Source organism: Rhinoderma darwinii, unplaced genomic scaffold, assembly GCF_050947455.1.
Source record: "Rhinoderma darwinii isolate aRhiDar2 unplaced genomic scaffold, aRhiDar2.hap1 Scaffold_503, whole genome shotgun sequence".
NCBI lineage: Eukaryota > Metazoa > Chordata > Amphibia > Anura > Rhinodermatidae > Rhinoderma > Rhinoderma darwinii.
In genome coordinates this window covers 181,290-206,035 of record NW_027464050.1, presented here as the reverse complement: position 1 = coordinate 206,035, position 24,746 = coordinate 181,290, and the positions used below count along the sequence as shown (strand labels likewise).

Below are 24,746 nucleotides of genomic sequence, written 5' to 3'. Positions count from 1 at the left end.
CCCCGCTGCTATTACAAGAGGATCAACTCCAGGAGTGTACGGGTTAAGCGCTAGGGAAAAGAGATGGGACCGCAAGGCCAAGGCAATAACCTCATCTATCTTCACATATGGCATCGTTTCTGAATGGAGACATATATAATAGTCCAGTAATTTAGTCAATACTGATATCACTTGATGTTTGATAAACGTGTCATTAAACTCTTCTTCTAGCTCATCATTTAGACAGTAGGTAAAGTAGAGATGACAGAGAAGATGGCGGTCAGCTGGAGCTTGACGAGACCCACAGTTCATCATCGTGATTGAGGACCTTTCAGCAGTGACTAGCGTGTCCAAGTTCTTTCCTTCCAATGTAACGGATGTGGAAGTTGTGAGTCGGACTTGGTGCGGACGTCACAGTGCGGCTCTAGTGCTTTACAGTGTCTCTTTAAATAGGCCCAGTCCCCCGGCTGTATACAATGTCCTCCTATCACTTAGGATCTGGAATGAAATCATAAACATATTTATACATCTGCGTGAGCTGTTTCTCCAGAGCTCCCACATAACCGGTGAGGTCAGAGGGCAATGGGCAGGCGCTCAGTCCATGGTTTATGGGTTTCAGCCATGATCTTCTGGATTTTTAACTTAAAAGTCCCATTTCACCTTTCTACCTTCCCACTGCTCTGGGGATATGGGGTGTGAAAAGCTGCTCTGTGCCCAGGACATGCATGATTTCTTGGAGTACCTCTCCAGTAAAGTGAGTTCCTCTATCACTTTCTATTGTCTCAGGGAGCCCATATCTACATACCACTTCTGAGAGCCATCTTTTACTTTTGCTGTGGCCTACGTTACTGGCCACGCCTCAGGCCACCCAGAGAACAGATCTACACAGACCGGTACATGTTCACACTGTCCAACCTTTGGTAACTGAGTCAATCTGCAATCGCTGATACGGGTAGGCCGCCTTTACCATATGCCTTTTTGCAACCCGCACAGTTTTGCCTATGTTATGGCAGACACATATCCTGCACCTCTGGACAAATCTGGCAACAGCACTTGCTGAACCCCCGGGGGTACCCACCATTTGGTCACCATTGCACTCATTCCTTCTCTTGACACCTGCATTGGTCCGTGCATTAGTTGGGTTATCATGGGGAAGAGGACTCTGGGTAGGCACATCCTGTTACCCACCTTCCATATTCCATCCTCCCCTTCACTGGCACCTTTTGTCTGCCAATGTCCTTTTTCCTCTTATGTGGCTTGACTTTGTAGTCTACTTAATATTATCATGTCTATGGGACCAGATACTATGCTGGTCAAGAATACTACGTCCTCCTCTATGAGGGACATGAGAGCCGCAGCTTTTGCAGCCTTGTCTACTAGTCTGTTTCCCCTCGCTTCGGGGGCAGCTTGCACTTTAGTAAGAGCTTGCACTTTGCATATACCTGCCTGCTTTGGCAGTGTCAGAGCCTCAGTTCTCTCACACTCTCAACATTATGAGTTTACCCGTGGATCCAGCAAAATCTCTGCTCCTCCAGATTAGGCCAAAATCATGTGCAATACCAAAAGCATATCTAGAGTCAGTATATATATATATTTGCGGTTTTACCTTCAGCCAGTCTACACACCTCAGCGAGTACCTTCACCTCCACCTCCTGTGCTGACACGGAGGATGGGAGTGGTTGTTACTTTATTACCTCTGTTTCAGTAGTGACAGTATATACCCAGTCTTGTAGCCTCCTTAATGGTGGTACCTGGAACCATCTACAAGAGAAACTCAAAAACTGGATTAGATATTGGATCCTCTATTACATTTTCTAATGTTTTTTATCTCTGTTGTCATTCAAGACAATTATGTTGGTGACCTGTGTACTGGGGAATTAAATGTGCTGAGAAATCAACTTCCCACCAGGCTGGAAATTCACTCTCTGCTATTTCCTGCGACTTATCCCATTCCCTCAAGTCTCCCATTGACAATATATCCTTCTCTTCCTCCTCTGTTGAACCCTGCTGAAGCAATGTAGTAGGGTTTAACACTGTAGCACTGTACATCAATGTATGGTTCGGTTAGATGGGGTGATGAGACTGGTCTTATACTTTGTAGACATGTGCTTAGTGTGTGCTTGATGAAGAATCTCACTAGCAGCATGGGGCACCCTGAGAACTAGAGGCTAATCTTAGCACTGTGTCTGTTGTCTTGTCTTTGAGTAGAGCAGCTGCTGCTACTACACAGATACAAGACGGAAGGTACAAAGTTGTTGTTTTTTGCATTGTTAGGGAGAGGGGCTTATTATAAGGACATACACATTTCTTCAGTACCCCGGCCTCCAAAGACTGTCTTATCTGGTTATCCATACTTTTCAACTGTGGGAGGCTCGGAGGGCACTGCTTCAACTGAGGTTTGGGGCTGTTTGCAAACAATTATAAAAGTCACAGGGGCCACAGACATGCGTCCTACATCTGTTTACCCTGTGCGCAGAAGGAGGACAGGACCGTCCTTAATATGCCTGAGGTGTGGGGTCCTCCTAGTGCAATCCCCATAGAGGGCAGCACAAATAAAATTTAGCATATCATCAGTAACTTCAATCTGTAAATCAGACATATTGAATGACAACCTGAATTGCTGCAAGGATGTCAGAAACTATAAGATTGACTGGACAGGAATCTGACACCATAAACGTGACAACAAGCTCTTGTGAATGCTGTAATCTTATTTGCATTTTCATTTCATAAAATATATTCCCAATATGTGTGTGTGTGTGTGTGTGTGTGTGTGTGTGTGTGTGTGTGTGTAACCTGAGGATACTCTTATAATTAAATGATAGAGCTTTGCAAAATAGCAAAATACTTGTTTCCTTAATTAGTATATGTCAATTATTAAATAAACCACTCTATTAACACAAATGATGAAACATATTGTGCACTATATGTGTCATCATATGCCAATAGAAACTTGTTATTATCAAATAATAATAAACTAAAATGTAACAATGACATATAAAAATCTTTCTTGTCAAATCACTTCTCATGGGGTGATTTCAAAGAAACCATTTCCCTTTAAAAAAAAGTTCATCACTCACAATACCAGCTGTTACCAGACACTCAGTACTGAGAATCCAATCTCACACATTATATACCTTTTGTGTGTGACCTTATGTAAAACAAGTATATAACTAGAATGACTGTGTATAAACTCCTATTCTATTATTATTCATCCAATGACCTATAATCTTCATTTAGTAAACTGCATCATATTAAATGTAAATATGAATGAAGTTTTTCATTGTGGTCGACATATAAAACACATATAACGTAACATATGACATATAAACATAAAACATATAATACTCAATCCTGTGATTTTATCAGTTTTTTTTTCTTTCTTTTTTAATCTTTAAGTTACAGTTCTTATTTTGCACTTTCTGCAGACACAGCTATACTACAGATAACAGAGAATGTAGCATTAACCCCTTACTAGCTAAAACTTATGAGCTACATCGTCAAAATGTCACCATGTGCTCCTGTCAGTCAATGACCAAGCATCCTCACGTTAACACATGTTATTCTCTTATCATTAGTTCTATTAGTCTAACACGGTTACTATAGATTAACAATAAATCTTGTTAGACATTCCATGCAATTATTAAAATGACTGTTAAATAAACCAAAAACGAAAAAGATTTACAGTAAAGTTTAAAATGTTTTGGAAAACTCCTATAACGAGAGGAAATTTCATTAGTGACAATATAGGACAGATGATATACAGTATATTCCAACAACCAGATCTGGATAGAAATACATAAGAATTTTCACTTTATCAATCTCACTTCTTCTACAATCCGGGTCATTACACTTAAAATGATCCTATTGGCTTTAACTCTATTTCTAGCCAATTCCTAATCCACGTCTATCTCTCTATCAATAATCCCTGAACATTTCACCCAATGTTTCCTTTTTAAGAAGTGAAGAATTGATTCATTTATGAATTCTGATGACGCCTTACTCTCTATGTATGGCTAATAACTGATCGCATGTCACCCCTGGAAACCTCTTGTTTCTGTAAACCTTTGGTTTATAAAGCTGTACATAGAAGAATTATAGTTGGCACATTCTTTTCTACTGGAATGTCTCCATCTATAGAAATAGATGGTGGTTAATTCTTACTGATAACTGACAACTGTGTTTCCATGTGGTTTTTTTTTCCTATTTCTGGTGCATTCAATCACTTCTATCTGTTCTCGGTGCAACTTTGTCTATTAATCCAGGGCCCATCATCTATCAAGAAATCATCCCTTCTAGTATAACTGAAAACTACCTGCTTGGGCATTCCCGTTTCTTTTTTTTTAAATTTTTTTTTTTTCTCCAGGTTCATTTACTGCCCCTTCCCCACATTGGTTTTTAACAATATCTGCTGTTTTACCACACCCTGTACCTTGGGTGTTATGCCCCAATTCCCGGCTGGCCAGCACTTCACCTTGGGCATACTTCGATCCAGATTTCCCCATGCCCTCTGCTAAATCCCAGACTTACTAATGTAGCCACCCTTATCCTGACTTTTTCTCAATGGCTTTTGCTGTGTGATGTCACGCTGCAGCAAGTTATCAGAGTCAAGACAAACCTGGCCACATCTGTACTAACTCTTCAGTCTATTTTCCTGGCCTACTTAACCCTTCAGCCTACATTTAGTCTGTCATGGGGGTTCCCTATGCACTTCTGCTGATCAGTAGGGCAACCACGTATATCTGATCGGCTTCCTAAACAGCAGCCAAACTATCTTACTGTCTCAGGCGCCCATGGATATTCTATAAACTTTCTAGTTACAGAGATGTTACTTAATAATCAGCAACTCATTCAGATCGGGCGTCCGAGGATTAGCCTACATACGTACTCTTACTTCCGGCCAGGTACGCCTCCTATGGGTCACAGTCTGGATACGCGAAAGTCCTAACAATCACTTGGGCGGGGATGGTTACCCGTCACTTCTGCAAGGATCAATTTGCAACCTGATCTTAATACACACTAAACCCAGGGGCCGGAGGGAATACTTCGGACAGGCCGTTTAGTGTTTTCTCGGTATTTGGTTGTTTCTGTATGTTTTAGGATCAGAAAACAAACGCTCCCTTATCTCAGCCTCTCACAGATCCACTCACAGATTAATTTCTACTCACACGCCTATTCCTATAATTCATACATACAACTCATAGACAAATGGTGTTCATGGTTCCCAAATAGTCAAAAGAGACAATACCTGGACGGCAGCTAAAACAAGAGAGAAGTGCACAGTAAGAATAACATTTCTTACTCACCGGTTTTGTGTGCAGTTCTCCGTTATCTTAGCCGTCATCCACCTTCGATTGTCGCCTTCGATCTGTGTTGAGAATCCCGGACGAGCCCCCAAGTACTGTCGCTGCAGAATTTACATTGTCCATTAACGTTGGACATTTACTGCATTTGTCTATGAGTTCCAAATTAATGAATGCTCTCTCAATGGTGGATCTGAGAGAGGCCGGCCGGAGAGAGACCATGACACGCAGCTTCAGTGTTCAAACAGTCTCTGCCATGGGGGGCAGATGCATCTTTATTTATAATGAAGAGAGAGAGAAGGTGTTACCCTCATGCTTACACATATACATACCACATATGGTAAAACATAGAGTTCCAAGCTTATCTTAACATATGTATTTAGTTAAAATGGATTGCAAGTGTTTTTGGGTTTTGTCATGTCAGCCCTTGTATCAGCTGATTACAAGGTCATTAGGTCATGTAGCCGAAGTCTTAGAATAGAATACTCATCCCCCTCTGTAGGCTGTTTCAGAGTTACAACTGTCCATCATGTAAAGCAATATATGTTCACACAAAGATAATTAAAAATATTTTTGACACATTTTACGGTGTTTTAAAGGAGGATCTCTACTCCCTTTTTACACAAGTTTTTAGATCAAAAGCCCTCCCGGGGTCCTGGAAGAAAGGTGAAGTGTCCCTAATACATGAAAAGGGGGACAAAACTGATATAAAAAACTGGAGGCCTATCACTTTTCTGAATTGCGATTATAAAATCATGGCAAAAATATGCGCGAATAGATTGAAAGCAGTGATAGGCCAAATTATACATTCAAACCAGGTGTGCGGGATACCCGGGAGGAGCATATGGGACAATTTGAACCTTTTAAAGGATGTGATCAATGACACAAAAGAGAGAAAATGAAAACTGGCGATTTTATCCATTGACTTTGAAAAAGCCTTTGATAGAGTGTCACATTTTTATCTTTTTAAGGTTTTAGAAAAGATGGGTATACCGGAAGGTTTTATACAGTCTCTGAAGGCCTTTTATGAGAATTGCACGAGCAAGATTTTAGTAAAGGGTTTTAAGACACAGGATTTCCTTTTAAACTCCGGAGTGAAGCAGGGGTGTCCCTTATCCCCACTACTTTTTATATGTGCGATCGAGCCTCTACTCTGCAGACTAAGAAAAGACAAGCAGATATGCGGAGTCCCCCTGCCGGGCGGGGGGAGGGGGAACTAGAGGCGAAAGTAGTGGGGTACATGGATGATGTGGTGGTACTATGTAGGGACACCCTATCACTACAGAAGTCCTTTAGACAAATTTATCAATTTTGTTGCTCCTCCGGTTTTAAAGTCAATTTTAATAAAAGCAATATTTTAAATATAGGCAAAATGATTTTACAGGACATTCCAGTCCCTGTGTCGGAGTCTGTACAGATTTTAGGTGTCTCCTTCAATGAGTTACAATGGTTTTATCAGTTGGGACTTGGTCGCACAAAAGGTAAATAAGAAAATTTGCATGTGGAATGTAATGAAATCAACAATGGAGGGAAAAGTTTTAATTACCAAAATGGTGATTTTACCGATTTTATTGTATTTAAGCATCGTATTCCCTCCCCCTGATATTTTACTAAAAAGATTAATAAAGCATGTTTTACATTTTTATGGAACTCCAAAATGGAAAAACTCCCCTGTCCAAGGGGAGGATGTCGTGACGATGAGAAGTTTATCATCTTTTCTGGAAGCGTTTTTTATGGATGTCTGGAATGCCCAACAAGGATGATGGCATGGAAGATCACTAACTGCGTTAAATCAGCTCTGTGGGCGGCCAGAAATATTTTATTATTGAAACATGAAGTCTTATCTGTGAATGATGTTTTAGGAATTTGTTTTAACGAAATGCATAAATATTATCTTTTAGACAAGAAACTCTCTCCTGTTTTATGTAGGAAATGGTTTTTAAGTGAATTGAGCTCCATAATTTGATGCCACCAAGTGCCCTTTTCTAAAAATTTTTGGTTTTATCTGACCATTTGTATTTTTTGTATGAACTATTGTCAAATTTGTGTCATTTTATTATGAAAAAGTATTTATTTATTGTAAAACTTTGAAAGAATTTTTAAATAAAACGGTTACCTCCTTTGTTGGGGTAGTCAACTTAGCTGTATACTTGTAGTCAGTACTGCCTTGGTCTTGGTTGGGAGGTGCTCAGGTACCCTCTCTCTCGGGGGATCGTCCAGGTTCGCCTGGACTTCACCCCCGTGTTGCTATTTGGGAGAGAGGCTTAGTCCTGAGTAGAGATGAGCGAACCGGGACAACCGAACGCGGTTTCGGTCCGAACTTCCGGAAAAGTTCGGTTCGCAGCGAATCCGAACTTCACCGGGTTCGGCCGAACCCGGTCAAAAATATTATACAAATCGGCAGCCACTTATTTCTATCAATCACTGATAGAGAAAAGAGGCTGCTGATTAAAAATAAAATAAAAAGCATTTCATACGTACCTGGTCGTTGTCTTGGTGACTAGTCCCTCTTCTTCCTCCAGTCCGACCTTCTTTTCTGACGCGGCAGCCTGTGATTGGCTGCAGAGGCCTCTGCAGCCCGTGATTGGCTGCAGCACTCACATGGGCTGCATCGTCATCAAGGAATGTCGGGCCGGATGTCGCGAGGGACGTGTCACCAAGGCAACGGCCAGAAGACCGGACTGGAGGAAGCAGGGAGTTCCCGGTAAGTATGAACGTGTTTTTTTTTTTTACAGGTACTCTATATTGTGATCGGTAGTCACTGTCCAGGGTGCTGAAACAGTTACTGCCGATCAGTTAACTCTTTCAGCACCCTGGAGAGTGACTATTTACTGACGTCGCCTAGCAACGCTGCCGTAATGACGGGTGCACACATGTAGCCACTCGTCATTATGGGGCCTCATGCACACGACCGTAAAAACACCCGTTATTATGGGTCGTAATTACGACCCGAAATAGCGGGCCCATAGACTTCTGTTAGCCACGGGTACCTTCCCGTTTTCTCACGGGAAGGTGCCCGTGCCGTTAAAAAGATAGAACATGTTATATTTTTTTATTTTACGGGCCGTGCTCGTAATTACGACTCGTAATTACGAGCACGGCCGGCCACGGGCAGCCGGCCGCTTTTGCGAGCCGTGCTGTCATTATAAGGGTATGTTCACACGACAGCGTCCGTTACGGCTGAAATTGCGGGGATGTTTCCGCCTGAAAACATCCCCGTAATTTCAGCCGTTACGGCATGTGCAGGCGCTTGAACGCCGCGTCCATTACGGACGTAATTGGCGCTGCTATTCATTGGAGTCAATGAATAACGGCTCCAATTACGGCCAAAGAAGTAACAGGTCACTTCTTTGACGCGGGCGTCTATTTACGCACCGTCATTTGACAGCGGCGCGTAAATATACGCCTCGTGTGAACAGACAAACGTCTGCCCATTGCTTTCAATTGGCAGATGTTTGTCAGCGCTATCGAGGCGCTATTTTCGGACGTAATTCGGGGCAAAAACGCCCGAATTACGTCCGTAATTAGTGCGTGTGAACATACCCTAAGAGCAATTGACTCCAATGAATAGCAGCGCCAATTACGTCCGTAATGGACGCGGCGTTCAAGCGCCTGCACATGCCGTTACGGCTGAAATTACGGCGGAAACATCCCCGTAATTTCAGCCGTTACGGACGCTGTCGTGTGAACATACCCTAATTATAGCAGCACGGACCGTAAAATAGAAAAATAGAACATGTTCTATTTTTTTAACGGCACGGGTACCTTCCCGTGAGAAAACGGGAAGGTACCCATGGGTAACAGAAGTCTATGAGCCCGTTATTGCGGGTCATAATTACGACCCGCAATAACGGGTGTTTTTACGGTCGTGTGCATAATGGGAGCACGGCTTGGAAAAACGACCGGCTGCCTGTGGCCGGCCGTGCTCATCTCCTGAAATACTCTGTGCTGCCTTAAACTCTGTGGACAGGTCAGGATCCTGTTTCTTTTAAATGCTGCTAGGGAACCCGCTCGATCCACTATATAAGGCTGCGCTACAGTGCAGCATTTAAAAGAAACAGGATCCTGACCTGTCCACAGAGTTTAAGGCAGCACAGAGTATTTCAGGAGATGAGAGTGCAGATTCAGTGCTGCTGTGAACTCTGCTCTTACCATTACGTAGCTCTCAGTCTGTTACCTCTCCTCCACTACTGTCCTCAATAACACCTTCATGATTGGCAAGTCACCACGCAGGGGTGAACCTAGCCCCTCTGCTGCCTGAGGCGAACTATAAAAAGGCGCCCCCCCCCCCCCGAATCTATCAGAGTTTTCTCATTACTACCTTTACACATCAAACACGCAATATATAAAAAAAATTAAATAGGAAAACATTTGTTGTTTATTTGTAAAGTGCTGTTTAATGTATAGAGAAGATTTAAAGAACTCTTTTTACTATATTACTTTAGTATCATAGATCAGCAACGCAGCATCAACACTGAAAATGGTTTAACATCTTCTATGCCCCCTTTTTATTACCTAATTGACTTATGATTTTTAACCGAGTTCAGTGGCCCGGCGTGGTCGGCATGATGCAGTGACGTCATCGTGCCGGGCAGTTGACGTCATCAGCGTGCTCCCGATCTCTTGTAGGCCTCAGGCCTAAACCAGGCTGTGGCCTACAAGAGCAAACGGCGGAGCAGGGGTTTCTATTGTGGCAAATTATTTTTTTTTTTACATTTTATACTGCTAAAATTTTTTTGGTAGGTTCCGCTGGACCGTTTGGACTACGTCGTAGATTCATTGGACTACTTCAATGATCTACTTTAAAAAAAAAAAAAAATTGTGAAAGAGGGTTGCATGGGGGAGTTTTGATTTCAATAAAAAAAAATTCTTATGTCTGTTTTTTTTTAATACTTTATTATGGCCTTAGTAATGGCAGCTGTCTGATTGACAGCGTTCAATTACTAAGGCTGGGGCTTAGCATTAGCCAGTAAAAAGGCTATCACTAAACCCTGTTATTACCCCGGTTCCCACTGCCGCCAGGGATACCGGGAAGAGTCGAGTACGATTCAGTACCTGGCCATCTGAAACGACTGTTAGGCCGCAGGCTGGTATTATCAGGCTGGGAAGGGCCAAAAAAGTGGCCCTTCCCACCCTGGGGATGCTAGGCTGCAGCTGCTTTATTGTATCTGGCTGGTTATGAAAAATTGGGGAAACCCCTCGTCATTTTTTAAAAATAAATTGAAAAAAAAATTACGTGAGATCCCCTCCATTTTTCATAGCCAGCCAGATACAATAAAGCAGCAGCAGCAGCCTAGCATCACCAGGGTGGGAAGGGCCATGTTTTTTTCTGTGGGCAGGTGAAAGATTCTCTTTAAAGTGTAACAACTTTTTAAAAAACTTTTGACATGTCAGAAGTTTTGATCAGTGGGGTCCGAACACTGAGACCCCCCACTAGTCGCTAAAACGAAGCAACAGAAGTGCTCGGGTGAGCGGTGTGCCGCTTCAATTCTGTTTGGCTTTCCTTGGAGCAGTGTACGGGCTCAATAGAAAGTCTAGGAGTCCGTACACCGCTCACTCGGCTGAAAGTCGATCATAAATGAAGCGGCATAGCGCTCACCCGAGCACTTCTGCTGCTTTGTTTTAGCGATCGGTGGGGGCCTCAGTGCTCGGTCCCCCACCGATGAAAACTTCGGACATGTCCCTATGATATATAAAGATATCTATTACTGCGATTGGTGCAAGTTTTAATTACTTTTTATTGAAAATGATTTGTACTTTTTGAGATACAGCTGCTTTGTATCCTGTATACAGAGCAGCTGTATATAGCACTGAGACCTGAATCCATTAGGTCGCCTATTACCGATCACATCTAAGTTATGAACTTAGATGTGATTGGTAGCAGCTCGATCCTGCAGGACCCGCTGACCTGACGGATACAGCGCTATATACATTATATAATATATTTATTTTAATTAGCGGGGGCAGGTTTATGGGGAAGGATTAGGGCCTGTTCACATCAGCGTTGGCTTTCCGTTCCGGGGTTCCATGGGAGGTTTCCGTCGGGTGAACCCCGCAACGGAAAGTCAAACTGAAACCACAGCTTCCGTTTCAGTCACCATTGAAATCAATGGTAACGGAAACATTGCTAATGGTTTCTGTTCGTCACCATTCCGGCAGGTTTCTGTTTTTGTGACGGAATCAATAGCGCAGTCGACTGCGCTAATGGTGACGGAAACGGAAGCTGTGGTTTCAGTTTGACTTTCCGTTGCGGGGTTACCTCCAACGGAACCCCAGAACGGAAAGCCAACGCTGATGTGAACAGGCCCTAAGGCTTCTTTCACACTAGCATTAATATACGTTTACCTCTCTTCCGTCAGTGGAAGAGAGGATCGATACGTTAAACGGAAAGCAACGGTTCCATTAGAATTACCATTGCTTTCAATGGTAATTCTTTTGTATCAGTTGCTTTCCGTTTGTCTCCGTTCTCTAAGTTTCCGTTTTTTTTAAAGGAAACAAAAGTGCAGTCTGCAGAACTTTTATTTCCGTTCAAAAGAACGGAAACCTAGTGAACGGAGACAAACGGAAAGCAACTGATACAAAAGAATTACCATTGAAAGCAATGGTAATTCTAATGGAACCGTTGCTTTCCGTTTACCGTATCGATCCTCTCCCTCTGACGGAAGAGAGGTGAACGTATATTAATGCTAGTGTGAACAAAGCCCAATACAAGATATTAAATTAAAAAAATTAAAAAATAAAAAAAACCCAGCTGGCACTTGAACCAGCAACCTTCCATGTGTAAGGCAGACAAGCTAACCACTACACTATAGAATCTGTCATAGACACTGCCTGTGAAACTGTAGTAGTTGAGGGTTTACTATTAGTCTCTCCTGTCTATCTGCTGCGTGTGGGTGGTGACTGGTCAGAGACTCACAGTCAGACTGGCTGCCGCAGCTGCCGCATTCGGTGTGCACTGTGAGTGACTGTGAGACTCACCAGTCACAGCCCTGTTTGTAGCTTTCCCACGCTAATTAAGCACAGGAAAGCTACAAAGCCAGGAGTATACTGCAAAGGGGGGCGTTTTACTGACAGCAGAGGGCTCTATAGGGGGGAATTATCCCCCACCATAGAGCCCTGACTAGTTACTATACTGAAAGGTTAGGGGGGTCTGAGCATCTGACTGACTGCTCTAAGGGGGGGGGGGTAGAAGCCCCCCCCTATAGAGCTCTCTGCAGTAAGTCAGACAGACGCTCAGACCCTCCCCCACCCACACTAATCCTTTCATTATAGTGATGTGAGGGCTCTATGGGGTGGATTATTCCAGCCCCATAGAGCCCTCTGCTGTCGGTAAAATGCCCAGACTCCCCCTTGCAGTATACTCACGTCACGGGTCCCGGTCCCAGCAAGGCAGGAACTTACCTCGTTCTGCTCGTGCTGGTCGCTCCTCCTGCAGACTTGCTCCTCTCTGGCTGCATGTGCTGTGTACAGCGTCAGAGAGGAGGAGGAGTGTTACAGACGTTCGGCACGTCTCTCTCCGGTCCAGTCCGTCCCGGGCTGAAAATGCCGCCCCCCTCCGTTTGGGTAGGTGGTGCCGCCTGAGGCCGTCGGCTCACCTGGCCTCATGGCAGATGCGGCACTGTCACCACGTAACGGTAAGAGCAGAGTTCACAGCAGCACAGAGTATTTCAGGAGATGAGCGTGCGGATCTTGTGCACGGTGGTGACTTGCCAATCATGTGAAGGTGTTCTTGAGGACAGGAGTGGAGGAGAGGTAACAGACTGAGAGCTACGTGATGGTAAGAGCAGAGTTCACAGCAGCACAGAATATTTCAGGAGAGGAGCGTGCAGATTCTGTGCTGCTGTGAACTCTGCTCTTACCATTACGTAGCTCAGTCTCAGTAGCGCAGCTTAATCTCTCTTTTAATAACTAATATATCCTCACTCACATTAGAACCTTCATCCCTTAACTTATATCATAAACTCAACTGAGCATTCAACCTCACATACTTTTCTCTCTTAATCGCAGCAAATTTATACCCAACATTTTTGAAAAACGATCGTCTTCATTTTAACCCAATCCCACCACCTACAGATATCAGTAAAATCATTTTTCTTCCTTACCCAACATGCATACCGATTTGCATATTCCTGCCTCACATCCTCACTTTCTAACAGACTCACATTTAATTTCCATAAACCCCGCCCATACACACCCTTTGCATCCACATCCACCTCACATATTACACACTCATGGTCTGAAAACAAAACCCCATGCTGTTTAGAACTTAAAGAAATAACATTTTTCAAAACAAAACAATAATCCAACCTACTATGAATTCTCCCCTTATCAGCATGATAGGTATTTAAATTCGGGTCTATTTTACATAACTTTTGCATATCTGATAAATTAAAATCACTAACTAAATCCAAAAATGTTTTTCCTGATATATCAACATTACTCTTAGTGAGATCACAATTTAAATCACCAACTAAAATTATAGGCATTCTCCCTGGAAGGAAAAACTTAATTTTTTCAAATAAAACATTTCTTTCTACTTTATTTGTTGGAGCATATATGTTAATTAAACATAACTGTACATTTTTGTACTCAAAGATAACTAAAATGCATCTACCTTGTTCTATAACAGTATAACTAACTAAAGATACTTCCCTCCCTTTAAAGGAACAGTGTCATCACAAATTATTTTTTTATATGTTAAAGATGTTAGTGCTTTATTAAAAACGTTTATATTCATTTGTGTGTTTGTGTTTTACTTTTTCTTATTTTTACACTTTTTCTTCCCTATGGGGGCTGCCATTTTTTGTTCCATTTCTGTCTGTGTCGATTAACGACACATACAGACATGGAATACGGCAGCCACAGTCCCATAGGGACTGCGAACGGCTCCCGTCCCATTGACTTCCGTGTACGGCGTCTGTGTGGGAAGTCGCGGCCGGACAGTAATATTACTACTTCCGGTCGCGGATTCCGGATTTGTGCACTTGGACCAGCGGCAGCAAACGGAGCGGACGGGCCGGAGGGAGCCGCGGCGGCAGGAGCAGGTAAGAGATTTCAATGTATGTTCGTGTTTGTGTGTGTTTACTACTGTATGTAAACCTACTACACTGTGTGTTAGCTCAAAAAATGGCGACACACAGTGTAGGAGGTTACACCGTTCAAACCCCTCGTTTATCCCGGCACTAGCCAGGATAAAGGAGGGGGGGATGCTGAGAGCTCACTAGAGCGAGGGCTTTTAACCCAATGTTGCAATGCTGCAATTTTGGGAATAGCTCCATCTAGTGACCAAAAATGGGTAGTATTATAAATTAGAATTAATTTATAATATTTCCTGACTCGTGATAAAAATAAAAAAAATTTGAACAATGTTTAATCACCCACACACTAAATGTTTAATTTAAAAAAAACAAACATATTTTTCTGGCAACACATTCCCTTTAAACAAAACTCCCACCCCATCATTTTTATTTAACACACTGCCTGACCATACCATACTACCATGCACCCATTCATCACTTCCAATTGACTCACACAAACCACATTCCTGCAAACAAAAAATAGAAGCACTTTCCTGTGCCAGGAACTCTAGAATAGCAGCTCGTCTATTTTTACTCTTGAAGACTCTGACGTTTTGAGACACTATCTTGAAACCCATATTCAACTTAAAACTTCTAGCTCATGGAGAGCAACCTAAAAAGAAAATACATAAACGTACAACAAAATACATTTTTGCATATAAAACTAAAATAACACAAATTTCTCTTCCCAGAGGTCTCCTCTTCTTTGCATAATGTGAAGAACACAGGTGAGTGAAACACATCACTTATCCCTAAACTGCAGGGCCACCTGTGTCAGCATCCATAGGGTCAATCTCCAGCACCTGAAAAGGGTTACTTGTTTCCACACCTTCCTTCTCACTCTTCTCAGTGCGTCTTTTTTTACAGGATTTTTCCCTACGAACCAAGAAGGTTTGATTGTCTTCCTCAGAGCTTTTATCCCCACCACCCTCCCTTTGACTCTTTATAGTCTCTGTCCCAGATGGATACTCCTCTATGTTACATGGGTCAGATGCATGGAGAGAACTGGTGAACTCTTCAATCACTTCCTCCAAACTTCTCAAAGGAGGTAAAAGCGGGGGCAGTGCACTCACCACAGGTGTTTGTGAAGTACTCTCATCACCCCTCCTTACCTCTTCACTGGCTGGGCCTCTTACCACACTTGCAAATGATCTCCTTTGCATTGCACTGTGTTCCCGCCGATCCACTTCTCTTTGCTGAGCCTCCTCCGCCCTCTTCTGATTCTCTGAATAAATGGTCAGTTTTACCAGAGATATCACAGGCACGTGGAATAGGACACTCATTAGCTGTGTGCCCCTCCTGCTTACAGTTCCTGCAGCAACTTCCTTTAGTGCAAACATCCTGTGTATGACCAAAAAGAAAACAATTTCTGCAGTACTTTGGCTGCCCAGGGTACATTACGAACCCCCTCTGGCCTGCCACAGAGAAACTCGCAGGTGGGTGCATAAAACCTCCTAAGTAATTAGGGTCCTGCTTCAACTTCACTCTGAACTTGTATTTGCAGTTGAAAATACCCATGCAATTCACCTGGGGTACTCCATCTCTAACATACTGGCAGTAGTTAAGGAGAAAATTTACAAGTACCTCCATCTTGGTGTAGGGATTGTAGACATACACCGTGATAACAATTTCATTCAATCTGAACAACGGCGTACATTTTATGCCTTGCATCATGGGGTCATCCTTGGTACTGCGCAGCCATTCATAGACGTTTATGCAAATTTCTTCATTTATGAAGGTAACGTCGTACACATCTGTTTTCCAGAAGTCCTGAACAGCAAAAATCAGATTTCTCTGCACACCAGCTTTACCTTCGATGATCTTTTCAATCATAAAACGGAGGTTGTTCCTCTGGTGGTCCTTTGGATCCACTTCCATCAGGATGGTATTCTTCAGCCCAGCCATTCTTCAATAGGACACTGTCGGTAAAAACCACAGAAAATTAGACAGCAGCTCCTGCAAAGGAAACTGCTGGATCACTCCAGGACTCGCACCCTGACTTTTTTTTTTAAGTTGACTACCCCAACTTTGGAGGTAACCGTTTATTTAAAATTTTTCAGATTTTACAATAAATCAACATTTTTACAGAAATTCAATTTACAACAATGGTTAAAAAATAAATACAAATTGTCAGATTAAAATCATACAATTTATAAAAGGGCACTTTGTGGCATCATATTATAGAATTCCATTCACTTAAAAACCATTTTCTACTTAAAACAGGAGAGAATTTCTTGTCTAAAAGATAATACTTGTGCATTTCATAAAAACAAATTCCTAAAACATCATTCACAGATAAAATTTCATGTTTGAATAAAAGAATATTCCTGGCCGCCCACAGAGCTGCTTTAACGCAGTTAGTAATCTTCCATGCCATAATTCTCTGAGTCCTTGTTGGGCATTCCAGACATCCGTAAAATACGCCATCGCTTGTAATTCTCTTTATTCCGGTTATCTTCTTCATCAAGGGGAGGATTTTTGTCCATATTAGTTGAGAAAAATAGCAATGCCAAAAGAGATGTAAGACTGTCTCGTCATCGCGGCATCCTCCCCTTGGACATGCAGCCGAGTTGGTCAGTCCCCTTCGATGCTGGAATGCCCGGCATGGAAGACACTCGTGGGCGCAGCTCCAGGCCAGATCCTTCTGTGAATTAAAAATGAATTTAGCATTAACCATGCTCCAGATGAATTTGCACTTGTTTTCATTAAAATTGCTAATGGGGGCTATTAAAACATTTTCTTTTATTTCCTTTAAAATATATTTACTATTTTTTATGTCTTCTATTCTTTTGTATTTTAGATTAAAAAGGTTCACTATTTTTTCTAAAATCTTATACTGGTCTGGCAGGTTAAAAGCATATGGCGAGCTTAAAACCGTAGAGAACCATCCGTACCTCCTCATAAAATAGCCAGTGTTAAAACGGATAAAATAAGACCAGTAGTGTTCCTTAAAAACAGTCTTAAGACACAGTGTAAAAAAATGGATTAAAAGAAATGCTTTTATATTTGGAAAATCTTTACCACCCATTAGCTTTGGCAACATCACTTTTTCTCTCCTGAGCTTCTCCATCCTAGAATTCCATAAAAATGTAAAACATGCCTTGGTAATCTTTTTTAATAAAATATCAGGGGGAGGGAAAACCATACTGAGATACAATAAAATTGGTAAAATCACCATTTTTGTGATTAAAATTTTTCCCTCCATTGTCAGTTTTCTAAGATTCCATAAACAAATTTTCTTATTAACTTTTTGTGCCACCAAGTCCCAACTGATAAAACCATTGTTTGACTCATTGAAGGAGACCCCTAAAATCTGTACAGACTCCGACACAAGGACTGGAATGTCCTGTAAAATCATATTGCCAATATTTAAAATATTACTTTTATTAAAATTGACTTTAAAACCGGAGGAGCAGCAAAATTGGTATATCTGTTGTAATGCTTTTTGCAGTGACGGGGCGTCCCTGCACAGGACCGCGACATCATCCATGTACCCCACTACTTTTGCCTCTAGTCCCCCCCCCGCCCGGCAGGGGGACTCCACATATCAGCCTGTCATTCCTCAATCTGCAGAGTAGAGGCTCGATCGCACATATAAAAAGTAGTGGGGACAAGGGACACCCCTGCTTCACTCCGGAGTTTAAAAGGACATCCTGTGTCTTAAAACCCTTTACTAAAATCTTGCTCGTGCAATTTTCATAAAAGGCCTTCAGAGACTGTAAAAAACCTTCTGGTATACCCATCTTTTCTAAAACCTTAAAAAGATAAAAATGTGATACTCTATCAAAGGCTTTCTCGAAATCTATAGATAAAACCGCCAATCTGCCTTTTCTCTCCTTCGTATCACTAATAACATCTTTTAAAAGGTTTAAATTGTCCCATATGCTCCTCCCAGGTATCCCACAGACTTGGTTGGAGTGGACGATTTTCTCTATAACAGCCCTTAGCCTATTCGCGCAAATCTTGGCCATTATTTTGTAATCGGCGTTTAGTAAGGTGATAGGCCTCCAGTTTTTAATATCTGTTTTGTCCCCCTTTTTATAAAGCAGGGACACCTCACCTTTCTTCCAGGACCCCGGGAGGGCTTTTGTTCTGAAAACTTGAGTAAAAAGGGAATAGAGATCCTCTTTTAAAACTCCATAAAATGTGACATAAAACTCTATGGGTATACCATCAGGGCCAGGGACTTTACCTGTTTTAAAACTCTTGATGGTATCTAAAATCTCCTGTTCCGTAATATCCTGTAATAACAAATCTTTGGAGACAGGATTTAAAACAGTGTCAACCTCCTTCAATGAGTCGTTCATGAAATCAACATTAACAAGTTTTGTATTAAAAAGATCCGCATAAAATCTGTGTACCTTTTTTAAAATATTGTCAGTGTTTGTATCTCCATCAACATTGTCTAACAGGGTATGCTTATCGTTAATTTTCTTAAAAAAGTACCTGGAGCAGGTCTCATTTTCCTCGAGGTGTTTAATTTTTGAACGGAAGACAATTTCCTTACCTCTCTGCTCCAGGCACTGGGAGATCTCCTTCCTAATCTCCATAATCTCCTCCTCCACCTGCATACCCTGTTCTCTGAACTTGTATTGGGTCTGCAGACGGGTATTCAAATTAGCAAAAAAATCCTGTTTTTCTTTTGCTTTTCTCCTTCCGATTTTTATGAAAAAGTCTCTTATTTTTATTTTTATTTTCTCCCACCATGAGACTATGCACATATTTGGATGTCTTACCCGTCTGCAGCCCTTATAAAAGGTAATAAAATCAGATAAAATTTGCGGATCTTACAAAAAGGGAAACCTTCATTTTTCAGGCTTTCTTGACAGTATTTTTCCCAATATCATTTTTAACTTTAAAATACAATAATTTATGATCAGATAAGACATTGGGATTAAGATCACATTTAAAAGGCAGTACTTGATAAGAGCAGAATATAAAATCGATCCTGGAGCTACAGTTCACACTGCTCCAGGTGACGCCGGCCTCTGTAGATAAATTGCTGTTACATTTCTTAAAAACATCAGTAAGTTTAAAATCAGTAACTATATCTTTTAATAATGAGGAAGTTTTGTCATAATTTCTGCTTACTGAGTTAGAGAATCGGCGTTCCCCCTTTAAAATACAATTAAAATCACCCGCTAAAACAAGTGGCTCTGAATCGTTTAAAAAAAGGGGTAAAATCTCTAGTATTGTAGCTCTTTCATTCTTGTCCGAGGACTCATAAAAATGTAAAAACTGCCATCTAATACCGTCTATAAAAGGTTTGACCAATAAAATTCTACCTGGTAAAATTTCATTAAAACTGTTAATTAAAACGTTCCCTTTAAATAAAATGGCGACACCTGCGGCTCTGGAATCGTTAGAGTCTCCAGTCTTCCTTATATTTGTTGTAGTTGTGGGATACAGCATTCCTGTAGAAAAAAAACTGTCGCGGAAAAAATAGAAAGATAATCAAACAGGGCAGCTCTTCTCGTCTTGGAATGCACGCTCCTAACATTTAAGGAAATGCCACCTAACTCTGCCATGAGGAAAAGGGAAAAGAGACAGTCTTATGTAATCTTACCCGAGGTGGCCTCAGCAGTCCTCGGCGTCACCAGAGACCTCACCCGAACTCTCATCGCCCTCCGAATTCAAACCAACTGTATAAGTCGAGGAGATTGGAGAGGAACTCATGTCAGACAGCTGACCCCCTACCATACCTGAGGCACTAATCGAAAATGGGTCCCAAAGCGGCGAAAGGGATGAAACGTCATCGCTGGAGGCCGGACAGGAGGAAAGTAAGTATGAACATATTATTTATTTTTTTTGGCATGTATGTATGTTGTCATGTATGTATGTATGTATATATGTGCATGTATGTTTGCCTGTATGTTGGCATGTATGTATATATGTGCATGTTTTGTATGTATATTTGCATGTATATATTTGCATGTATGCATTTATGTATGTTTGCATGTAGTCATGTATGTATGTTGTCATGTATGTATGTTGTCATGTATGTATGTTGTCATGTATGTATGTTTGCATGTATGTATGTTGTCATGTATGTATGTATGTATGTATGTTGGCATGCATGTGTGTATGTATATTTGCATGTATATATGTATGTATGTTTGCATGAATGTATGTTTGCATGAATGTATGTTTGCATGTATGTATGTTTGCATGTATGTATGTTTGCATTTATGTATGTTTGCATGTATGTATGTATGTATGTATGTATGTTGTCATGTATGTATATATATATATGTGCATGTATGTTTGCATGTATGTTGGCATGTATGTATATTTGCATGTATATATTTGCATGTATGTATGTTTGCATTTATGTATGTTTGCATGAATGTATGTATGTATGTATGTTGTCATGTATGTATGTTGTCATGTATGTATGTTGTCATGTATGTATGTATATATGTGTATGTATGTTGGCATGTATGTATATATGTGCATGTTTGTATGTATATTCAGGAGGTCGGGTAGTTTGAAAGCCCGAGTTGCTGGTGACCCTGGGGTGCCCTAACTCACTGGGGGTGGGATCCCACTGAGTGAAGGCACATTTGCATGCACTCTTCTTTCACACTTCTGAGCACACACCTTTTTTCTCCCGGCCTTCTGGCTGGGAGATGAGGAATTTTTTTTATACCTGGCGGATGTCCAGGCTATATCACAGCGCACATCCACTTATTTAATTTTGTTTTTCACTGTGTGTTTGTCACAAGGATTTTGGGATGTGGTGCCCTTTTGGGACCCTCCTGAGGTCTAGGGGGAAAATGTGTGGCCATTTAGTTCCGTTTTCCCCTGCAACCCGGCCTCCCTTCTTCGGAGGGGAGGTGCACCTCCTAGGTTGACACTGGGGTGGCAGCCCAGGTAGAAGCCTAGGAGTGTGTTTGGGTCTCCCTAAGCTTCAGCGAGGGGGGATCATCGATCCTTGATCCTCTAGGCCTATGGCTTGGAGGATCGAGGAATGGTTATGCGGGGCCTCTCTCTTTTAAGAGAAGGGCTGCGATAGACCGCATCCTTGTGCACTTTTTGTGTGGCACCTCTGCACTTTTTATGCACTTGGGTGATAGAAAGCACGGCTCGGGCTTTCAATAAAAAAAAAAAAATTAAAAGAGAGATTAATGAATTTATGTTTGAGAAAGGTAAGAGTGTTATTTTTAGATTAAAATTGGAGAGAATGGAATATGATGAGAAATGTACACGTTTTTTTTTTCAAAAAAGTGTTTGGTAAAAAACAAAGTATGAATGTGTTGATTGGGGAGGATGGTAGTGATGTGAGTGGTGATGATGTGAGTGAGGAAGTGGCAAAGTTCTATGAAGAGTTGTATGCAGAAAAATAGAGGGATGATACTTTGGAGAGTGAGGTGTTGAATGGGATGGATAAAAATTTGAGTGATGTTGAGAAAGAATGTGTTATGAAGGATGTGACTATGGATGAAGTATGGAAGGTAATAAATAGTATGGCTGTGAATAAGACACCAGGGGAAGATGGACTCCCTTTAGAGTTCTATAGGTTAATGTGGGATGTGATTGGAAAAGATGTGATAGAATTGTGTAAATATATGTGGGTGAACGAAGAAATTACTGAAAGTATGCGTGCGGGTGTGATTGTGTTGATTCCGAAAAAGGGAGAGTTGAAGGAATTGAAAAATTGGCGTCCGATAACGTTACTCAATTGTGATTATAAGATTTACGCTAAAGTGATAGCCAATAGGATGCGTGATGTGATTGAGAGTGTGGTTGGGGATGAGCAATGTTGTGCAGTGCCTGGGAGAAGAATACATGAGAATGTGTGTATGTTAAGAGATTGTTTGTGGGATTGTATTGTAAAGGAAGAAGGATGTGCATTTGGTAAGTTTGGATTTTGAAAAAGCGTATGATAGGTTGTCTCATAAGTTTTTGTATAAGGTGTTGCTGAAAATGGGTTTTCCAGCTGAGTTTGTATGTAGAATTAGGAGTTTGTATGGTGGGATATATAGTCGTGTGTTATTGAATGGGTGTGTGGGTAGGAGAGTGATTGTGTCTTCTGGTGTGCGTCAAGGATGTCCGTTGTCACCGGTTGCTTTCATTTGTGCGATTGAGCCATTATTGTGTTTGTTAAGGAAAGATAAGGTTGTGCGTGGTGTTCAGATTCCAGGGAGTGGGGGGAGAGAGTGGAAGGTAAGTGGCTATATGGATGATGTGTGCGTTCTATGTGATTCTGAATGTGCTATAAAACGTGTGAAACTGTTAGTGTCCTTTTTTTGTGGCGCGTCTGCTTTTCGTGTTAACTGGAGTAAGAGTGAATGTAAAAGTTTTGGGAGCAGTAAGTTGAGGGGGGATATAGGGGTGAACATTGTGGATGGACCAATTAAGTTGTTGGGGGTGAAATTTACAGAAAAATTAGATGGGAAAGAATGTTGGGATGATGTGAAGAAGAAAGTGGAAAGTAAATTATGTTTTTGGAGGATGAGAAGTTTATCTTTTACTGGGAAGATTTTGATTATTAAGAGTGTTGTTTTGCCAATATACTTGTATATTGCTTTTGTGTTTCCACCTAATTATATGTGTTTGAGGAGCTTAAATAGGATTTTGTTTGTTTTCTTGTGGGGATCAAAATTGGAGCGAGCAAGGAGGGAGGTGGTAATTAAATCTGTGAGGAATGGTGGATTGGGTTTTCCTAACTTAGAAGTATTCTTTGGGGTAAATATGTGTATTTTTCTTCTAAGAGTAGTTAGGGCAGACTTAAAATATTCTGTTATGTGTAAATATTTGTTTGGGACTTACCTGATTCGGATGAAGTGGTGTGCGAGAGATTTACGTAGTCCAGTTGCGTTTATTGTGCCTGTATGGTATGTTTGGATGTATAAGTTTCTTGTGAAATATAAGTTGCATGGTGTGGATGTTAGGATGTTGCGCAATAAGAGTTTGGTGTATAGGATGATTGAGTGTGCGGAGACTGAGTGTGGTATAAATATGGTGAGAGGAAGAGATGTGGGGAAAGTATGGAAGAAAGTAAGAATGGATGGTTTGACTAATAAGCAGAGTGAATTGGTGTTGCAAAGTTTGCATGGAGTGTTACCAGTAAGAGAATCGTGGGCTAATCAGGAGTGATATGTGTCCAAGGTCTGATTGTAATGGAAGGGAGAGTGTTATTCATTTGTTCTGGAATTGTAAGTATGCAAGAGAAGTGATAAAGAGAATGGGACCGTTATGTAAGGAGTTGACTGGGGTGAGTTTGTTGTCTTTTGAAATGTTTATGTTTGAGTTGTGTGCGTGTAATGGAGAAAAAGAGAGTGTGTTGTGGTTGTTGCTTGCATGTATAAAAGAAGTATTATGGGATGTAAGGAATGTATATGTGTTTAAAAGGAAAGAACTGGCTGTTAGAGACAGTGTGAGAATGGCATTGGGAAAGCTATATGTTTGTTTTTTTGTGGGATAAAAAGAGAAAAGGGGAAATGGATGCAGAGCGGGTGTGGAAGGTTAAAAAATGAATTGATATTGTTGATTGTTCATCATGATTTCTTTTTTCTGTAATGTTTTATGCAAAGATGTTGCTGGTTTTGTTGTTGACCTTTGGAAAAATATATTTAGAATGTTTTCTGGATGATGATGGGACAGTTTTTTCGTGAAATTGTCATAGAACGGATATGGTTGTGGTTGATCGTATTCATTCCCATCTGAGGGAAAGCAAAAAAAAATCTGTTCTTATCAGTTTAATATCTGATACGTCCCCTATCTGGGGACCATATATTAAATGGATTTTTAGAACAGGGAGATGAAAATAGAGCTTGCTCTGTCCACTCCACGCATTGACCTGGTATTGCAGTATTTCCAGGACCGGTGCACCCTTTCCTTATGTGTTCACTAAAATCAGATTCCAAAAGTGTTTTTTGTATTTGCCATTGTTTTTGTGTCTCTGATGGGATCTCTCCTTTTAATCCCATTATTTCAACACCTGTTGGACAATGCATTTTTACAGTCATGTGTGATAATGACCTAATTTATTAAATGCAATTAATTACTAGATTGCCACCTCTTGTTTTGTGTCGCCTGTGTTTCTGTGTTTCCAGCATGGAGTGGAGTGGAGTAGGGGAACAGCAAACAGCCATTAAAACAGCCAGCCGCCCGCTCGCCTGCCCGCCACAATGGACCTACCTGTGTACACTAGATGGATGTGATGGAATGAACTGTCCTCCCTACATTTCAAAGAAGTAAGAATTGCAGTTGCAACAAACCCTTGCTTGCCTACAAAGAGAGCAGCAATTTGGATTTGTTACTATGTTACCTGGAAGAATAACAAACTGTGCAAGGATGGAGGTTGTAGGAGCAAGGAGAAGAAGTTGTCTGTAAAGTTGGTGGATGCCTATTTTCCATTTTGCAGTCCCTTGTCTCCCTCTTGTGG

The 24,746-nt window shown here is 41.4% G+C and overlaps 1 non-coding gene across 1 annotated transcript; it reads left to right on the top strand.

Moving 5' to 3' along the window:
• Nucleotides 1-24,009: 24,009 nt before the first annotated feature.
• LOC142720732 (U2 spliceosomal RNA) lies at nt 24,010-24,195 on the top strand. Its single transcript, XR_012873500.1, has one exon. It is a non-coding gene; the product is annotated as a U2 spliceosomal RNA (small nuclear RNA).
• Nucleotides 24,196-24,746: the final 551 nt, after the last annotated feature.